Source organism: Melozone crissalis, unplaced genomic scaffold (genome assembly GCF_028551555.1).
Source record: "Melozone crissalis strain CALT ecotype California unplaced genomic scaffold, PUWL_Pcris_2 ptg000013l_1, whole genome shotgun sequence".
Taxonomy (NCBI): domain Eukaryota; kingdom Metazoa; phylum Chordata; class Aves; order Passeriformes; family Passerellidae; genus Melozone; species Melozone crissalis.
Genome location: NW_026535791.1, coordinates 38832194 through 38853265, shown reverse-complemented (window position 1 = coordinate 38853265; position 21072 = coordinate 38832194).

Here is a 21072-nt window from a genome sequence, read left to right as displayed (position 1 = left end):
ATTTTAAAAGATTTTTTCCAGGATTACAGTCTGCATCTGTAAATGCCTGTTTGCATCTTCTGCAAATGTCTTTTCATTAGTCAACCACCTGCTAGATGAGAAGTGTTGCACTAGCAACACAGTATCTGTGAATATGCATGCAAAGTATGAGACCAGAAACTGGCATTGAGGAAGATGGAATTTGCTGTACAGAAAAGTTGTTATTTTGACATATATACAAATTGAAGTAATTCCTCATGCAAGTGTTCCTTGATGAACATTTATTACTATTCGTTTTCTTTTGCCTGTGTACAGAATGCAGACTTTCAAGCCAACGTTATTGGATTTATGAGGACTCTTCAGCACCGTGGATCACAGTGTTCTGCTAGATCATCAGCTGGCCCTGGCAGAACTAGAAGGCCAATGGCTAAAGCAATTACTTTTAACTGAGAGCAGACTGAACCTAAATATGACAAGTATGCATTTTCATGCAGATAATTTCTAACAAAGAGGAGTGTCATCGATAACCTTTTGCATATCAAATGCTAAACATTCGTTGCTGATGAGCTGTAAGATGTCCAATAAGGCATCAGAGTTTGTTAATATTAAACGAAAACCAGGGAAAAAGTTACGTGAACTTTGAAAAACAGCTTACATTTTGGAATTAATTACTTCCCAGCAGCTAGCCAATAAGAGTGATTCAGAGATGTCAGGAGCTTATAAATCCAACTACTGAAAACACTTCAGTTTTATGAGTTTCTGCTTGTCTGAAAGAAAGTGAATTTGGCACATCACACTTCACTATTCCACCTTTAATGGTTGGAATAAAGTGGACTGATTCATATGCCACTGAAATCCCTCAATCTTGAAATGCCATGTTCATACCGTGGGCAGTAAAAGTAATGTAGAGAACCATTTGAACTGGAGACCGGTCTGTCTTGAGATTAGAATGCAAATACAGCTTGTACAGGTCCTTTTTGAATCACATTAGGAAAATGATTTGGGATAAAATAAAATTGACCCAAATAATGTAGTTTTTAAGGTTTGCAGAAAAAATAACTGTTGAAATTGATGCTATGTGTCTATGTAAGTAAAATAGCTAGGCTTGAAGATTAAATTTAATGTCTACTACAGAACTGTAAGATTAGTGGGCATGTTAAAACTGTTTTGAAGTAAAAACTGAAAGTGAAAACCTCTGTGTTCAGGGAGCAGAGATATCTTCTTTCAATCACGCAATTTGAGAAGTCAGACTGACATTTTACTGTCCCACTTCTGAACTTTGGATATCTTTCTTTTGATGCTCTATTCCAGTAAATTTTTGTATTTCCCTAATATTAGGTTCTGTTACTAATACCAAGTTCTTTCCAAGAGCTTCAGTACTCTTGGAACAATTATTAAAGATTTCTGTGCTCTGATCTGTTGGAAATGAGTTCTTGGATTTCTCACACAGTTTTAAGTTGACTTATAATACTCATTGTTTTAACTAGTATGTCTTTCATACAAAGATCATTGCTGCTTCTTATCCATATAGTAGTTTCAAACTTTTTACCTTTGCACACACATCTTTCTGAACTATTCAATAAAAAGAAATATTAGAATATAGATTAAAAAACACTTTATACATTCAGTCTTAATGGTTAAAAATAGTACTTGGTAACTCCTATCTCATAAAGAAATTAAATGAAAATAGGAGAATTTATTCAATAAACTAAGAATCATTTTACAGGCTGGAAAAATCTCAGTCTTACCTTGAAAATCTCTTCATTTACTAATATGTCAGATTGAAAAATTAATCAAAAATTGCAGTGCATTATTCTCTTACAAGGCTATAAAGAATAGGGATAATTTTTTGCTGTTATCTAAACAACAAGGTGTGAGAGGGTTTTGCTGTTGTTGGAGTCCAAAACAAAAACTCTCAAAGTATCAACAGCATCTCCATCCCCAGCAGAAAGGCTGATAACACAGCCCAGCAAGTGTGATGAGGCCATCAAGAGCACAGGAGGAGAGTCTGACAAGGGCAAATGATGCCCCATTCAGCTGCAGCTGAGTGCAGGTGACTCTACAGCAGCAAACCAGACACCGCCAGGGAAGTTTCCAGGGGCTGCTCTGTCTAGTATTACACAGTTAGAACAACCCAACGTTACCTTTATTCCTCCTTAACTAGCATGATCCCCAGAAATACCAGGTCTTAGCTCAAGGTTCATCACAGACCAGACCCCACTTTCCAGCTCTTATCTAAAGGCTCTGCTTTGAAGGGAGGTTGAGTAATCCAGCAGAGAAATTCCTGCTCCTGCTGGCCTTGAGGGCAGAGATCATTCCTAGTGTATTTAATGGTGCAGACACAGCCACAATCTCTCTTCCTGCCTAGTTTTAGGAGCAGTTAACAAACTAGGGATTCCTTAAATCTCCTAAAAAGAGGAGAATAAAGATCCATGTGGCAGAAAAAATGGCAAATTCTTTTGATCTTTCATAATCGAAGTAAGGACATTAAATTGAGTCATTAAAAATAAACTCTAATTCAAGAAACATCTTTTTTTCTAGAGAGAAGAAATCAAGCAATATTGATGAAATTGAATGGAACACCCTTAGAAATTCAGAGGTCAGCTCTTCAATGAAGTATGTGCCAATAGAGGCTTGCTTGCAAATTTTATGATTGTGTAGAAACAGAGATCTAGAAAGAGCAAAAAAAAAAAATGTATTTAATTTACCTGGAGTCTAAAGTTGGGCTTTTTTCAGTAAAAATGACAAAAATACTTAAAAGAAATATATATAAAGACAGAAAGTCTCAAACACTGTGAGATGATTTCAAGATCTAAATGGGAATATTAGTAAAAACTAGTAAGAATGGACCAAAAAAAATCACAAAAGTGATTTTATCTGCTGTGAAGTATTTTCAGCAGGAGCTCATAAAATCAGTTTGATCTGGCAGCCTCAGTTACAGAGAAGTTTGTATTCCTCTGTATTGAATAGGCACCAGTGATAAATAAAATAAAATAAAATAAAATAAAATAAAATAAATGTCCAAACTGATTAAACAGAAAGCAGGCCTGATGAAATCAATTGACCAGGAAATCTAATTAATAAATGTTTCCATCAGTAGCATTATCTAGTTAAATGAATGACAATACAGAAGTCAAAACTGTCTCATGCTACATCAATATGTAATAGTACTACATTTCTTTTGATCTTATATATCCATAGGAGGTTGGTGGCCATAATCCATTTTAAGCAGTCTAAACAAGGGTCTGCAGATATGTTATGATCCCTAGCTGTTGAAGATTGAATAGACATGTCTTTAATATAAATGGTTGTCTTTATGGGGATCAAATGCAGTAGTGCAAATGAGATAAATGTAGTTTGTTCTCTTTCAATGCATTAATATTCTTTAGCAAAAATTATAATTTGTGCTTCATCTGTACTAATGCAATTATAAAATTTACTCAACTACAATAAATACCATAATAGAAAACAAAAGCAAACTTGTCTTAAGATGACAGTATATCAAATGAACCAGATGTTTTCATACTAGAGCCATCAAGAGTTTGGACCATTTTGATGGATTGAAAGCTCTAGTAAAAAGGTTTTTAAGAGCCAGAACAGACTTACTCTCCTAGCAGTTCAGGAAAATGAATCATATGTTTTAAAAAATTGGGGGTTGTGGTAGATACAACATTCAATTACTGACTTGCTGATTCCAGATCAATGGCCTTGAGGGAAAGCAAGGTTAATTAAACCTTAATTCACTCAAGATAAATTGACATTTTTTTCTCACAGCAGCAATTGTCTAAGCAGAAATCTTACGAGTAGTGGTGAAAGTTGATACAAAAAATTAATCATCTTTATTCCTGTGTCATTATTTGATGAAGGCTTCCCTATGTTCCACAAATTTAAAATCCTATAGGTGTAACGACAGTCATAATATTTGCTTACAGTCATAAGCTACAAAATATTTAGAAAAATTTAAGGTTTTCTAAATATTTAATGAAAAAATGTTTCATTCTAAAAACATTCTAAATTGTCTTAGAAATTAGTTGAGAAGTCCACGGTTTGAGATTACAAGAGCAAAAGAGTCTAGAATAAGCTTTACCCCTAAAAATTAACTGTTTGTTAATGAACACAACTTCTGCCAGATGCAAAGCTGGGTCACCACAGCTAGAAGCAAAAAGAACTCTGAAGTCACCTTTGAGACCGTACACTAGTGAAAGAAGTTTTGGTGCATTTCAGTATTTGTGTGCAGTCAAAATATTACTTCCTTCACTTATTAAAAACTGGAACCACTCCAAAATTTATTATTTTTGGATATATTGGGTAATTTGGTTTGATACGTCAACTACACCATTGTGTACTAATCAATTGCTGAAAAAGCAAACAGAAAAAAAATAAGTGGTTTACATCACCACCATTTGAATAGTTATGTCAAGTATATTCCTTTGCTTTAGAAAAAATATTTTCTGCAGTATGTGTAAAGTTGCATGGATACAATTTAAATTGATACATATGTTTGTCTTCTTTTCCTCGCTTGCCACTGACATCTGAAAATTGTGAGCAAAAAATTCTAGGAGTCTGATTAAGCTGCAATTTCATTCTTCATACAAACTGATTTGTAAATCATATTCATTTTGCTTTATAGTCTGAAAAAATAAATGTCTCAATTTCTCCAACATTTTGTACTTTATACCACTACAGTAGTCCAAATATTTTTATTGATCCTCTTCTAACCAATGATATCATAAATATTACACAGAGTATTAAAATTTCACACAGGACGCATGAATCTTTAAGGACTGAATTCCGTTTAGTGGTCTTAATTGCAGCATCTGTTCCTTTGCTGTAATGACATCAAAATTCATTACAGCTTAGCATCATTACAATGCAAAAGAACATAATAGCATCATTGTCATATAAAAGCCTTATAGCAGGCTAGATTTCCAACAAAGATGTGAAAGGAAAAATGATTGTTTTTTGAAGAATACCAATTTGATAGTAGTAATCTTTTTTTTCTCCCTTATAATAAGCCTTTAACTGTAATATTGTTTTCATGTGTATAAATAAATGTTTTGTTTTTTTGTTTGCTTGTTTGTTTTGTTTTCTTTTAATTCCAAAACTCTTCTTGCCAAAATGTTCTTTAGTTAGTGGAAGTATCTGGGAATCTTTTATTTACTTGATTTGAATTTAGGATCCTCTTGACTAATTTGGTAGTCTGAATTTTGCAAATCATGTTCCGTAATTTTTTGTAACAGTCCCCACCATGATTTGCACATGCATTGAATATCAATTCTAATTAGCCTGTGCAAAAATTATTAGTTTCTGAATCAAGACTTTCATATAATCGAGAAGCAAGCAAAATCTCATCTTGAAGCAAGCAAATTCTGATCTTGAAGGTGGAGCCTAGAAGCATCAGGCAAGTTAGATTCCCAATAAGCAGATCCCCTACTTCCCTTCCTCCACCCCTTTTGGTAAAAAAGGGATACTAAATGAGATATTATGAGTTGAAATAAAGATTTACCAACAGCAGAATAACAGCAAGCAGTATAATAGCAAATTAATAGCAAAGGTATACAAAATACACAAAAATACCTGTTTGTGTTTTACCCACAAAAGGGTATTCACCACTGGGAATGTTGCTGCATCCATGCCATTGGTATTCAGAAAACCTGAATTTGGCAAGGAGAGCTCCCACAAGTCAAAGTTACTCCTCCAGCCTGAGGAAAATGGACAGCAAGGACAACCAAACCATGAAATGTGGTTCATCCAAATAGGGATCACGCAGGTGTTGGTTGAGCTCAGTTGTCTGCAGGTGCCTGTGCTGCTGCCTCCAACTCTCGGCTGTCCTCTGTGCATGTGTGTAAAACCTCTCTGCTGAGGGGGCGCTGACCCCACACTGACTGCCCCTGCTGGCTCTGCCGTGCCTTGGAGCTGTCTGTTTCACTACCACAAGGCCACATTCATGCTTCAGAGAAAACTGGGATGGAGGGGAGCCAGTGGGCAGCAGAAGGGACCACGTTCTCAGGGGTTTCAAGGGGACTGTCCACTGCACTCCAGTGAGCAAGAAGGGAATGTGGTCAATTTCCAGTGCTAGTGCCCAGCTTGTCCTGCCGAAATCACATCCCCAGCAATGAAGAGAGTGCTATGGAATATAAAGAACTCCAAACCTTTTCTCTGTAACCAGGACAAGCTGTGGCTTTCAGTTCTCTGTGGCAGTGTGGACAACAGTGGGATACAAGAAATGTACTGCAGGCAACATTGCCTGTCAGCCTGGAGCACAGAAGCACTGTAAGATTCCTGAAATCTATATCAGAGTACTTGCAACAGTATGTTGTCAGCGAGCCACATGTTAGAGATCAGCACTCTGAAATGAACAGATAAAGAAAACATTATTTGCTTTTGTTGCTTTTTTATCTGTCCAAGATTGCTCCTTATTTAGGAAAACTTGAGAAAAATATATGAATATGGTTGAAATTTTAGCTATTACACATCTATTGAATGCTTCTTCATCATGGTCTGAAGATATTTACTGAAATGGTTTTGAGGCCAAGCCTTCAAATTTTTTTTGAGAGAACCACTTCCTCAGTCATTATACTTTCCCTTAATTGGAGTTAATAGAAAACTGAATCATGAAAACTATTACACTGAACAAGCAGCCTCAACTCGACAGAACTTCTGCCACAACTCAAAATTATCACCACATGTCTCCATATGTGCATAAAAGGGGGATGAAGTGGTTACTAAACGAAAAAGATGAAGGCTAATACAATATCATTTGCATTTAAAATCAAGAACATGGAAGAAATTAAAGAAAAGGGGTTCAGTGGGTTTAAATATTTCAAGAGACTGATGCCTTACCCTTTGAGTTGCTTTATTAGTATTATAAATATTTTTACAGATGCATGCTAAACCTTCTTAGTATCTACTAAATGTTAATGCTCTTAAGCAATACTTACCTTATATTTATCCTCTGCTTTTGCCCTAGATCAGTTATGCTCCATGAAGTACCTCCTTCATTAAAATCAGTGGTCATCCTAAATTTCCACAGTACAGGGTTTCATCCTTGTTCCTGAAAACAAAGGGGAAAATTTATTACTACGTTGTTTTCTACTGAATGCCTTATATTCATTCTGAGATTAGCAAGTGTTTCCTTTATTTAACTTTTGCTGAAGCAGAGAATACTGGACTGTTAAGATGGAAGAGCTCCAGGGTTGACAGAGTGTTCCTGGCAGGTGGTAATAGCCCGTTGTCATATGGAAGATATTTTACTACTATTCAGCCCCAGTCCAAATTGGTAATCTAAAATTAGGCATGAAAGTCACAGAAAAACTTAATGTGCATGTAGATAAGATGCATACCTGTCATGACAGATAAATGTGATTCTTTAACACTAAAAGGCTATATTTAATTGTCTGTTGTACCCTTCGTCTCAATTCAGGAGCAAAACTGAGAGTCCTGGTCCTGGGACTTGAACTGCTTTAAGCTAGTTTAAATGTAAAAAAATATATAAAAAAAAGCATAGTTCCCCCCTCCCACCCCAAACAAAATCTTAGAAACAAGCAAACAAAACCCCACAATAAAACAAAAATACAACAAAACCCCCAAAACAAACAAACAAAAACCACAACCAAAACCAAAATACCAAAAAGGCAAAATCCCATACAAAACCCAAACAGACCAAAACCAACCCAAACCAAAGAAAAAAACCAAAAACAACTCAAAACAACCACCTCCTCAAAAATGACACAGAAAAAAAAAATGGAGGAGCCTTGTTTTCCCCTCCCTCTGTTTTCCTTGATGTGAAGTCAAAATCTCACATGCCATTCCTTAAAGGTAGTTTTTAATTTGGTTAAATCCCATGCACTAAGAGGCTTAAAAAGTGCCAGTTTTTGTGAAAAATTAAAACATATAAGGCTGAAAACTGGGTGGAAGCACTCCTTTGTGTGGCCAACATTGTTTCAAACCCAGGAAGTGTACAGCCATGACAACATCTCTGAGGCCAATAACAGAATTCTAGCCTGAATTTGGATGGGTAATTCATGAAATTCCTTTGGTCCAGACCTAGAAGGAGAAGGTTTGTGAATCCAAACTAGATGAAACAATTTGCCCTGTAAACTGAGTCTATAAAAAAGTGATTTGCTTTCCGTCTCTCTGTGAACCAGCTGATTTAGTGTCTGACATGCATCTTGTTGAGGCACAAGCAAATGTGTCAAGTAGAGCTGGAGGTGTTGCCAGGTAGAGATGGAAGAGAAAGTGACTGCAGAAAGCATAACTAAGGATGGTTTATACAGGAATTTGTTTTTAATGCTCTTGTATATAAAGTGGGATAGTGTCTGCTTATCAGGAGTGCTGTAAGAATCAGTTAAACATAGATCCTAGTGATTCCCTTTGAGACCTCTAGATGGAAATCAGCATATCTGGAAAGCATTCTTTTCAATTTTATTTTATTTAAGTTGTTACTTTCTCTTTATAACAAAACCCTGAGATTCTCAAATCCCATCTACAGCAATCTGGCTTAGGAAAAATAACAGAAAACAACTCACTACTAAACAAAGGAGAATAAATCCCATTTTGAAGGAAACTGCATTGAAATTGTCATTGAACTTTATCCTTTGATTGCAGCAGCTCTGTTAGGTCCAGCATGCAGAGCAGCTTGAATTTCCCTGTAGCTCAGTGGTACCTTTTAGAAGTGTTTTTTTCCTAGGCTCTGTCTTCAATGAAAACCTCATGGGTGAACAGCAGTTAGCATGGGACCTAAATACCACAAGCTCACAGGGGCAAATGACTCACAACTATAGCAAAAAGGTACTTAGGGAAAGAATAACAGGAGCTTGGTAAAGAATGCCAATAATGTCTATTACAGCCACACTATCCGACTGAAATTTTTCTTTATTTGTTTTGTCTTCATTCTGTGATGCAGAAAAAGATTCAGGGAGAAACTGTAAGCTTTGGTCATTTAACATGCTATGTTAAATAAATAAATAAGTTTTATGAGCCTAAGATATTCCTGAGAGTCCAGAATGTCTATTATAGCCAGCATTTTTCAGTATCCAGTGGTTTTAATATTTCCATTATTTTATGTGCAGCTTCAGGTACTTTTGAGAAGTGGAAACCTTTTCAAATCATCTCTAGATGTGTAATCTAAACCCAATGAATTACTATTTCTAAGTCATATGAAAAATATTAAAGTTCTCTATGCTATTACATGTCCCATAATGATTTCTTTCAGGAATGCTGAGAATGGAGTATTGCTTATTGCCAAGTCAACCACTCATAGAATAAAGATTTAAACTGACTAGCTCATAAATCTGGAAAGGGATTGCTGGTTTGAAGTCTACCCATCACTCCACATTCAAAGGTATTCAGGGAAACTGAAATTGTTAAAAAGTCTTACTATTTACAGTTGTAAATCTCCAATCTGCAAGAATTCTTCTCAAGGATTTGGACTTCCCTTGAACAGTATTAATTTACTTTCAAAGATTTAAATCTTCCTTTATATCAGAGTATTTGCTCTTTGATACTTGAAGAAATATTGCCTTCTTATATTCAAGATGATGAACATGAGACACATGATACTTAACATTTACATTTTCTATTTCCAAATAACAAGTCCTGAGGAGGATTTGCCTAGGAAGCTTGAGGTTTTTTCAGAATGATTATTTTCCTTATATAGAAATTACATATACTCTTGTAGAAAAAAGTTCAAGATTAAAACTTGCAGAGTGCAAAATTCACATATCACAGATTAATATCTCAATTGATATGAATAATTTCCAGATCATTCTCATAACACAGTATCTAGATACTCTCCCATGAGCATCCATAGAGATGGTTTAAAAAAATAAAACTTCTGCTGGCTGGAAATTAAATGGTAGTAGGATATAACAAATCATGCAACAATACCTTCTACTTAGAGATATACTGAAAATGAAGTTCATTCATTACTCTCTATTAACGTATGCAAAATAAATAACCAAGATTTTATAATGGAGACATTTTAGCAAAAAAAATCTGTGTGGAGAGCAGCGTCTAAAAAGCAAGACAACAAAAGTTCTTTTCCAGCCTTATACAATTAACTGAAATGGACTGAACTGCAATTTGAGGAAAAAGGTTTCTTTATAATGCTTATATGTACTTACTTAACCTTATTTAGCAAGAAATTTCCAGTACACCTCTTTTGTATTTGTTATGGAAACACTGGGAATTAATACAACAAGTATGACTGTTACAGCAATACTGATGATATTATGTAATGGCCAAATCAGATAAATGAAGATTGTTATGAGAAAACATTTAAAAATTAATTGGAAAAAAATAGCACAATTTTATACAATAAAATATTTGCTGGTTATTTGCCTTGTTTTGAAATGAACTTAATGGAACAGTTTGATTTCAATTTAAAATATTACAGTCTAGAATTCATAAATCATATTTGAAAATCACATGGGGGCTATGTAGGTATTAAGGCAAAGGTTACTGTGATTTTTTGTCTATCACAGGATGGTAGACAAAAATAACTGTTGGACTGTGTTAGAAGAGAAAACAACACCCAACACACACACAAATTTTTTTTAAATATCTGTAAATAAATCTCATGATCATGAAGGAAGAAGAGAGAGCTACAACCTAAATATTGTTTCCATATTTTTTTAGTGGTGGTCATTTTACACTAGACTGGGATGATGCTTGAAAACAGCATTCCGAGACTCTAAAGTGTGGTAATCAGTGCAATTCACTTATCTAGAAGCTTTATGTTACCAAAAGCCGCAGTGAAAGTAGAGAAATATGTGAAAGTAACCCAGATATTCTGCAAAAGTAGTTTCAGCCATGGACTGCCGTTTGTGTAATAAGGATTATTACAGCTCTCCTTGAGCCTGACTCAACTTGATATACTCTAGCCATGAGAAAGCAAAGATTTAATGGGCAAAGAAAAAAGTATAAAAACAACCAATGAATTAAAAAAACCCTGGTTTTAATACAAGCACTAAAAAACATAGTGCCTTTGAAACTCCAGAAATGAAAAGGCTTTATCTAATTACTTTGAGTGGGTGAGATGAAGAATGGGGAAAAAATTACAAGAATGCATTTTGCATTCAGGTAAAATTGCTGATGTTTATGTGCTTAATGGTGCTTTACATTTTCTCTGTCAATTTTTCTTACTAAAAGAGTAACCAATTGTGTCTACATAAAAATAAAGTAGAACTTGAACTTTTAAGGTTGCTCATGCACGTTTTTATGTTTAAGTATTAGACTATAGAGAATTAGCATGGTAATAGCTGTGATTTGGAATTTAGAAAGCATATGTTTTGGTACCAAAGAGGATAAACTTTGTAGAAAGATTAGTGAAAACATAGAGGAAATCAGGAGGCATGAGAACTGGCCTGTGAGTGCAGAAAGTCTGCTACTCTACTGGCTGCCTTCAGAGACTGTAGGGTGCTTTAAGAATTACAAAAGAGACAGGTAACTAAAACCAAATCTATTTGGATTCAAATTACCTCTGGAGTCTTCTTTGTTGTAAGAAATCAGGGATTTACAAGCTAAAGCTGTACATTTTACAGAAAACAAAATTAAATGCTTGGTTCTCGTGCTTTTTGACAGGTGATATTGAAGATCTAAGGAAAAAATGCAGTAAATTTATTAAAATGCTGGGATTTTTTTTTTTTACTATTCCCTCCTCCACTGGAAAAACATTTAGTACTTCTGGCATAGAGTATAATTGCTTTTGCATTAAACTGTCACGGTCTTGCTTTTCAGGTATGCCAAATCTGTAAAGGAAAGATGTATTTGCTGAAAATATTCATAAATTATGCTAAAATTTTCTCTAAATGTGTTCATTTCTGCAGGCTTCCACTATTGAAAATCACTTTTTAAAAACAGATTATATCTTTACTTCTCTGAAGGTTGTTTCGGAACAAATACGTTATAAAGCAGACCTACTACTCCAAGTGAATAGGTAATACAGACCTATGATTCTATCCATAAATACATAACACAATGGAGATGTCATGTTTCTTGCTGTTTTAAATCTTTTGGCTTTAGCAGAATTACAGAATGGCCTGGGTTGAAGGGACCAAAAAGATCATCTAGTTCAAACCCCTCTGCCATGGGCAGGGACACCTTTCACTACACCAGGCTGCCCAGAGCCACATCCAACATGGCCTTGAACATTTCCATTGATGGAGCCTCCACAGCTTCCCCCAGCAACGCTTTCCAGTGTTTAATTAACCTCCAGCTAAAGAATTTCTTCCTGATAACTAATCTAAAAATATCCTCTCTCAGTTTGAAGCCATTTCCCCTATTTGTCATTACATGGTCTTGTAAACAGTCTCTTATCATTTTTCTTGTAGGCTGCCTTCAGTTACTGGAAGGTCACAATTAGGTCTACCTGAAGCTTTCTCTTCTCCAGGCTGAACAAACCACTTCTCTCTGCCTTTCCTCATTGGAGAGGTGCTCCACCCCTGTAATTATCATGGTGACCTCCTCTGGACCTACTTCAACAGGTCGATGCCCTTCCTGTGCTGAGAATGCCAGAACTGGATGCAGCTAGGAAATAGAACTGTGCAAATATACTGTTCTAACCTTTGACAGTATGGCAAGGGCACTTCTGTGCTCTTAAGCACTTTATTTATGAGCATTAAGACTTTATAGGTCCAATCCCTTATAAATTTGCTTGCACATAGGTTTCAGTGTCTGCAGGATTATTATTCAACTACTGGTTGCAATTTCATCTGTGAGGTAATAAGCAAGTAAGAGACAAAGTCAAATCGGCTTTTTGTCCTGGTTTCTTCCCTCAAATCTTTCAGAAAATGCACTACAGGAGAGATCCATCCCTGGGGTACTTGGAAACTGGCACATGGACATTGATCACTTGCAAAGCTTTGAGTGGACTATTTTCCAGCAAGTACTCAACAATTCCAGAGTTATGAGGTCAGTTATGCCCACAGGCATTCACTCTTCAACTCTGTAGAAACATAAGCATTGTGAGACAATTCTGACTCTGGGGAGAAGTACATTGTGGCTGTGGAATTCCACCTTCCATATAATTTTTATTTTAGATTTCAAACTGAGAGAGGTGACAGTGGCCCTGTTTTGCTTATGTTGGTCTAAACACACCTATTGAAACACTTTTGAATTCTCAGGTTATTCTAAGTTCTAAAGCATAATATGATTTATTGCTACACTCCTGTCTTCCTCTAAGTAATCTGCCCCAAAATGACAAGTTGCAGAAGACCTCTGCTTTCATTTAATCTGAATGGTATTTGAGAAGTTCCAGATGGCTCCAGAAAGTAAGAGTGGCTTCTTCCCCAGTACTGGGAAGCAAGACTGCACCTAATCTTAGGTAACCTTTTTGAGAAATCCCTGTCTTTCCTCAAGTACCATGCTTTCACTATGCAGACTATGCATATTTAAGAAGTATATGACTTTGAAGGCTTTGGCCTTCAGTGGGATCTGTTCACTTTCTCTCTCTTCTTGTTCAGACTTCCTAGACTTCTTGTGTGAGTTGGCTACAGAATTTAGGCCTTGTCAACAGCCTTTCTAGGTGACATGATATAATTTGCCTGTGTGTAATAACAAACAAAAGTTTATATACCTCACAACAATAAAGCATAAGGCGATGGAGATTTTTACTGAGGGCTTTCATTGATGTCAGATACCTCCACTGACACCACATCTAACTTCTCTGAAGGTCTTCTGAAATGAATAGTCCTCTGCAACTATTGAATGAATATTTCATCAGTAAATACTTCCAGCAAACAGGTTTCTGCAGATTATGAACCATGAAAAATACAGACTACTTTGATGGCTTTGTTCATTCTGTGTTTGAGACACCTAGACAGCGCTATTATGGATGCTGCTAGATAATTAACAAGAAGATAAGATGTAAATGACCTCACTGAAATCATCATAGCCATCATGATAATGCCATTTACCAAACGGTTAAAAGGTAAATAGCAAACTTGCACTGTTGCTGAATCCATGCGTCCATTTGCTTCAGAATGTTTTTGGGTTTTTTATGCAGACTATGGAAGATTCACTATCAAAATTAGTCACAAATTGCTGCTTTGACTGGTTGTTCTTATGACAAGTTCTACCTTCTTCCCATAGCTTTAGGTCTCAGGACCCTTTATAATAATTTCCTTAGACAAGGTCAAATGTGATGAAGAAATAGGGAGTGTCATTTAAAGTCAGAGGAAATCGTTCAAGAAATGTTGGAGAGTGCCAGCAAGGTTTGTTATGTTAGCTGAAACCATGTCTGAATTAGAGCTTTTCCTACATGAATAACTTATTAAAACAGAGCTGTAGGTAGATACTGCAATCTTTATATAAATAAGAGACTGTTGCTGTTACTCGTAGTAATATTCAAATTAGGGTGTCATCAACCATCAATACTGTTACTAATGTCTCACTAGTTGGCTTTACAAAACAAACCAAAACAACTCAGTTAAAAAAAAAAAAAAAGGCTGAATTATTTCCATTATATACTTCTTTTATAGCTATCATTTTCTACATGATGACAGAGGTAGTAAAAATGGACTAGGTTTTTTAAAAAATAAGCTAATTTAAAACTTTTGTTTACTCTGCTCTTAATCTAACATAATACTCTAAGGATCCATGTGAGGCGACAAAAAATATTTAGTGGCTTAAGGGAATAGTGCTTGAGTATGAGTTTTTCTAAAAGTTATTAGTTCAAATTTGTCATAGGTCCATAAAAAGTTCTAACTCTTTTCCAGACATTTTAGGTCCTTGTATGGCCTGTATAAAATAAGACTAGGCCTACAAAAATTCCTGCTTCAGTATTTGGATATATGTTTAGTGACTTGGGTCACACAAAGACAGAGGGCCTGGGGGTATGATTTATCATGGCTCTCAGCCTCACCAGGTAGGTATTTACCAGGAATGAGCTTAATGGCAATTGTGAATACTTGGTATGGCACCCTGAATATAGCCATGAGCCCCAATGACCCTGCCCAGCCCTACCTGGGCTCTTTGTCCATGGCTCAGGAGCCCTATTACAACTCAGCCTAGAACACCCAGGCAAGGTCTGGACCACACCATAGGCAGGTCAGCATCCAGCATCATCCCCAGCTTCTCCTGACTTGTTTGTTAACCCTGATGACCTGGGATCCCTTTGCCTTTGCCTGCTTGTTGTGTGCCCTGGGTGGGACCTGTTGGTATCACTCATCATCTTCACCCTGCTTCTCTGTTCAGGTTCTGTGAAAAAGTGCACTGTGAGGGTAAGGCCTTTGTCCTGCTTAAATTAGGAACAGCTCATTTCAGCCTTCAGCTTCTCACCCTTTGTGGAGAAGCCCTGTTCTGACTCTTCCCTGACGTGAGGCACACATCAGGTGTTAAAAAACAGATTGTTTTTTCCCAACTGTCTGACATCTGCTCACTATGGCTTAAAAAGATCTTACATGTGTAAAACACTACCAGTTAGAGGGACCTGTATCCCATTTGCTGTAGGATGTTCTACCTGGAGTTCTGGTGTGTGAGAGAAATAGCCTTGAGCTACTTCATACCAATGATTGATTACCTTAGTGCACACCCCACAACTAACTACTGACACCAGGTAATCTTCTCCCAAAGACCGCATTAGTAATTCACTAACACAGGCAGACATGTGAGGTCCTATCATCAAGCCAGTCCCAAATTATAATGGTGATCACTATTAGAAAACACAGCAGATAAGACAATGACAAAGAAGCATACAACAATGTGTGATCTGGTTAATTGACAAAGGGAATAAAAAACTTATTTAGTAATGTAAAATATGTGGCATTAGATGTGAACACATGGAGAGGTGAGATGTGCTAAGGTCCGCCTTCCTGTTACTTAAATGAGATTATACTCTGTGAGCCATGATGGGACACCCCATGATTTTGCTTTCTCATGAACATACACTATGAAGGATAAAAAAGGCATATTTTGCACTGTGTCAAAACCTGCTCATTCAAACTACAACTTTATGAATGCAAATGCTGTTAACAAAGTATCTTATATTCTTACAAATTAATATCACATTGTCCTCCTTACTTGATTCTTTGCAGCCCCACACAAATTCTAAGAGCCTTCAGTTATGATGGAAAAGCATCAAGTCTTCCACTCTGATGTGAGCATTCCTACACACATTGACTTCATCATGACTGGCATCATAATCACAACCCAGTACCAAGCTTAATAAATAGCCCTTGAGATGAAGCAACAGACTTGTTGTATGAATGCTTCAGGAAATATGCACACAGCCACCTGAATACTTAATCTACGAGTTTACTTTGTGTGATTCTGAAAGCACATGTTTTCACCCACCTGCAGCAATTTTCTAAGGTGAGGTGCATTTCATATCTCTCTGTTTAACAAAGATCACACGCTAGCCAACATACTATCACAATTATCAGACCAAATCAATGTGTGTTTGACCTCCCAAAGCCTATCCTTTAAGTTGTTATAAAGAGCAATAAAAGATGTGAAGCTGGAGCAGTGTGAGATAGTCTGTTCACACTGTGCTCCTTTTTACAGCACCTTCACCTGCTGTTGCATGATTTGCATCAGAGTGGTGATAAGGCTAACATGCAGGAAAAAAACTGAACTATTTAGTCACTTAATAAAAGCCTTTAAAATCCTAGGACAAAGCAGTCTAGCAATGCAGAAAAAAATTGATAAAACCCCAACACCTAGTACAAAAGAAGGGAAAGCACAAAGCAAGTCACCTGATCTGCCTTGCCAGTCATTTAAGTAAGATATAGAAAATTTATTTAAAATCTAATATTGAAGGAAATTGATGTTTTTACTGTGACATTTACAGGTATTTTCAATTTTATAGGTCAAGTTATGAAAGCAACATTTGGAGAAAGAATTTTCATATGAAAGAAAAGCACTCATTCTTTTTAATTCATCAACCATTTTAATAATTTTTTTTTTTTTTTTTGCTGTTGTATCTAGACCTCCCTTTCAGATAAGCCTGAATTACATATCCTTTCTCCTTACCCTCCTTGTGTTCACAATAAATCATAACTGATACTGTAAGGTCTTAACCTCACAGAATCACAGGATGGCTGAAGCTGGAAGGGATTTCTGGCAGTCATAAGGTTCAACCTCTAAATGCAAGTAGAGCTACCTAGACTCTGTTTCCCAGGATCATTCCCAGATGGCTTTTGAATAATATCTCTAAGAACTGAGACTGCACAACATCCCAAACTGAATTGGTGCCCAGTTGCACTCTTATTAAAAAAGTATTTTCTGATGTTCATTGACAAAAAACCCAGCAGGGAATTGTTTAGAGACAGTCAACACAACCTCAGGGCAAATCATGCCTGATTAATTCAGCAGCACTCTATGACGGAGTGACTGTATCAGTGGACAAGGGAAGAGTTATGGATGTCATTTACCTGGAATTCTGTAAAGCCTTTGAAATTATCCTCTAAAACATTCTTGTTGCTGAATTGAAGAGATAGATAGGATTTTGACGGATAAAGAATTGTCTGTATGATTGCAGCAAATGTTACACTTGATGGCTAGATGTCCAAAGGGGAAAGCAGCAACCAGTGATGTCCTCAGAGGTCTGCACTGGGACAAATACTATTTAATATCTTCACCAGTGATATAACAGTGGGACTGAGTGCACCTCCAGCAAGTTTGCATGTGACACCAAGCTGACTGATTCAGTCAATTCAGTTGAGGGAGATCAGTACAGACCATGGGATGAGTCAATTGAGAGCAGTCCTGTACAGAAGATCTTGGAGCTACTCTTGTATGAAAAACTGGACACAAGTCAGCAATGTGTTCTTGCAGTCCAGAAATTCAATCATAACATAAGCTGCATAGCACAAAGTGCTACCAGCAGTATGAAGTAATTTTTCCCTTCTACTCTGCTCTTGTGACACCCCACCTTTGATCTTGTATTCAGCTCTGAATAAATATATGCGTCTGTTACAGTGAGTCCAAAGGACAACTATGAAAATAGAATATTGGAATACTTCTCATATAAAGTCTGAGAGAATTGGGGTTGTTCAGACAGGAGAAGAGAAGGAGCTCGGGAGGCCTTATTGGTGCCTTGCAAGACTTTAGAGGGGGCTTATAAGAAAGATAGCACTTTTTTTTCAGGATGTGTGCAAGGGGAAAATGTTTGAAAGTGAAAGAGAATAGATTTAGATTGAACATAAGAAGGAAAGTTTTTACAAGGGTGATGAGACAGGGTGCCCAGAGACATGTTCATGCTCTGTCATTGGAACTGCTCAGGGGCTGAATGGACATGACTTTGGGCACCCTGATATAGTACGGGAGGTCCTTCCCAATAGTAGGGTAGTTGAAATAGATGATCTTGGAAGGTCTTTTCCAACACAAACCATGACCCTGTGTTAAAAACAGCTGCACCCAGTATCTATTCCTGGAATACATTGCTGTTTGAGATTTCCAACACAATTTCCTTCCACCAATCACCATCTTCTGGGCCCTGCTGTATGGTCCTCACTGTGTACTCATACTTTAATGAATTGGTTTTGAGAACCTTATGAACACAAAGACCCTGCTGAAGTCTAGTCAAATTATATCCACTCTTCTCCCTTTATCCACCAGGCCAATCATTTAATCAGAGATGTAAATTATGTTTGTCAAGCATGTCTTTCCATAGGTGAATCCATTTTGACCACTTCTAATGATTTTTTTCCTTCATGTGCATCTAAGTTGCTTCCAGCATTTGTTTCTCCATTACCTTTTGCTTTCTTCTAGTCTATGTCATGTCTTCCAATCACCATGATTGATCAAATATTATCAAGAGTGGCTTTGTAATGTCATCTGGCAACTTCTTTTGAGATGTGGGTGCATCCTGTTGCCCATGGATCTAGGCATGTGCTTAAGAATTTCTTAAGGTCCCTAACCTCATCCTTTTCCACCAAGGGTGCATCCACCTCACTCCATATTTTCCCTTTGGTCTCTAGGACCTGCGATTTCTGTGCTCTTGTATCTTCTGGTATTCCAAATAAAGACAGAGGTCTCCAGAATTTCCTTTCTATGAGAATAATTGTGAGGGTGAGAAGGCTGAAATCTTCCAGGTCTGACTCTTACACTGAGGCTGAGATCTGCATTAAACAGGAACACATGAAATGGAAGATATTCTATATGCTAGTGGATGCAGGGAAGGCAGTAGATGTTGTTTACTCGGATTTCAGCAAGGCCTTTGATATTGTCTCCCATAGCTTACTCCTAGACAAACTCGCAGGCCGTGGTCTGGACAGGAATACCCTTTGTTGGATTCAGAACTGGCTAGATGGCCGGGCACAGAGAGTGGTGGTGAATGGTGTTGCATCTAGCTGGCGACTAGTCACCAGTGGTGTCCCTCAGGGGTCTGTGTTGGGGCCAGTTCTGTTCAATATTTTTATTGACGACATGGATGAGGGCTTAGAGCCTTTTATTAGTAAATTTGCTGATGATACTAAATTGGGAATGTGTGTAGATCTGCTAGAGGGACGTAGGGCTCTGCAGAAAGATTTGGAACGGTTAGATGCATGGGCAGAATCAAATGGGATGATCTTCAATAAGTCCAAGTGCCGAGTACTACACTTCGGCCGCAATAACCCCCTGCACTGATATAAGCTGGGGACGGTGTGGCTGGACAGTGCTCAGATGGAAAGGGACCTGGGGGTGCTGGTTGACAGTCGATTGAATATGAGCCAGCAGTGTGCCCAGGTGGCCAAGAGGGCCAATGGCATCCTGGCCAGTATCAGGAACGGTGTGGCCGGCAGGAGCAGGGAGGTCATTCTTCCCCTGTACTCGGCACTGGTGAGGCCTCACTTGGAGTATTGCGTCCAGTTCTGGGCCCCTCACTTTAGGAGGGACGTTGAGTTGCTTGAGCGTGTCCAGAGGAGGGCAACGAGGCTGGTAAGGGGCTTGGAGCACAAGCCATATGAAGAACGATTGAGGGAGCTGGGGTTGTTTAGCCTGGAGAAAAGGAGACTCAGGGGTGACCTTATCACTCTCTACAACTTCCTGAAGGGTGGCTGTGGTGAGTTGGGGGTCGGTCTCTTTCTCCGGTCAACAACAGATAGAACAAGAGGACACAGTCTCAAGCTGCGTCAAGGGAGATGCAAGTTAGAATTAAGAAGGAAGTATTTTACAGAAAGAGTGGTCAGATACTGGAATCATCTGCCCAGTGAGGTGGTGGAGTCATCATCCCTCGAGGAGTTCAAAAAAAGACTGGATGTGGCACTTGCTGCCATGATCTAGTTGAATAGTTAGAACACGGGTTGGACTTGATGATCTTATAGGTCTCTTCCAGCCTTGAACTTCTGTGATTCTGTGATATTCCTGAGTCCCCTAAAATAGAGGTATAAGCTAAACTAGGCATATAGTCAATAGTGATGCTACTCACTTCCTGTTAATTGTTTTCTGATTATATATCATCCTCTTGAAATCATTTTGTACAAGTTATTTCACAGGAAAAAAGACAAGTTGATGGGTCACAGGCAAACTAAGATTTGTCTTTATTATCATATTTTTTTCCCAGTACTCTTTATCCCTCTAAACCTTCACAAATTCTCTCTAGTGTTCCTCTGTATTTCCTGCTGTGTTCAGGAATACAAGTAACTATTTCTCAGTTGTCAGATCCTTCTTTGGCCCAGATTCTTACAAAGAAAAAAAAACAAAGAAACCCACCTCTGTAGAACGGATGGCTTAATCTATATTCTTAATATACTCTTGAGAAGATAAGGACACAGATAATTCATTCTCACCCTTACTTTTATGACAATTTCTATGAGATAGTGCAAAAACATGATAGCACTTAATCTCCCATAAACAGCTGGCACAAAGATAGCATGATGAGTTTAGGCTGGTAAAAGGAAAAGAATGCACTACTTTCTTTGAGACAGAACTCATTTTCTTTTGCTATTTTAAATAATATTGTAAAAAGATTTGAACAGGAAGAAGGAAATGTTTATGTCAAAAGGAGTAAAAGACAAAAACGTCAGAAAATGTTCCTTTGCTTTGCATCGGACATAAGGCTTCAAACTTTTTTTGTCAGGTTACTACTGGTTCTTAAAGGATAAATTTTTCATGATCCCCAAGGGTCATGCACTGGTAGTCAAATATCAGTTCTGTTTTTGGCTGTTTAAG